The following is a 705-nucleotide window of genomic DNA, read 5'->3' as shown; positions in this document are numbered from 1 at the left end:
CAGTCCTTCCGTGTTTCCTCTCTCATACCTCCCTCCCTTTTTTCCCCAACAATGCCCACTATGGCTCGGTCGTGCTCTAGTCATACTGCTCTGGTTTCCTTTCCTGCTCCGCTTCTTAACTTCGACGTTGATTTTAATTTTAGGGAATTATAAGTTTTTTATATGAGGAAGGGATGAATTTAGAGAGAGCGTGGCTGATTTTGATTTTCGTGGATGAGATATTATGTGTTTTTGATACTAGGTGATGTTAAAGATGTTAAATCATAAGGACTTTGTTGACGTTCTTTTATTGGATGAAAATTCTGTATGTTTGGATATTAGGAAGATGGTTAATTCATAGAAAATTGTGCTATTTTGTGTTATAAGGAATGAAAAGATTTTGTAGAAGGAAGACGTGAGACTAAAGAGTGTTACCAGATTTTGCAATTATAAAAATAGTTGCTGATTCAGTTTTCAGTGGATGAAAATACTGTTTTGATGTTAGGAAGATGTTAGATCATAAGAAAGTGTGCTGATTTGGGTTATAAAGAATTGAAAGCTTTTTTTTTAAGAAGACGTGAGACTAAAGAGAGTGCTACCTAATTTGCATGTATAGAAAAATACTAATTCTACCTTTAGCAGGTGAAAGTACGTTTTGACAAGAGGAAGACGTAACATTACAGAAACTAGTGGTACAGGATCGTTTGCTATATACTGACATGTATA

The sequence above is a fragment of the Penaeus monodon genome, chromosome 20 (genome assembly GCF_015228065.2).
Source record: "Penaeus monodon isolate SGIC_2016 chromosome 20, NSTDA_Pmon_1, whole genome shotgun sequence".
In the NCBI taxonomy this organism is placed as follows: Eukaryota; Metazoa; Arthropoda; class Malacostraca; order Decapoda; family Penaeidae; genus Penaeus; species Penaeus monodon.
This window is presented reverse-complemented; position numbering follows the sequence as displayed.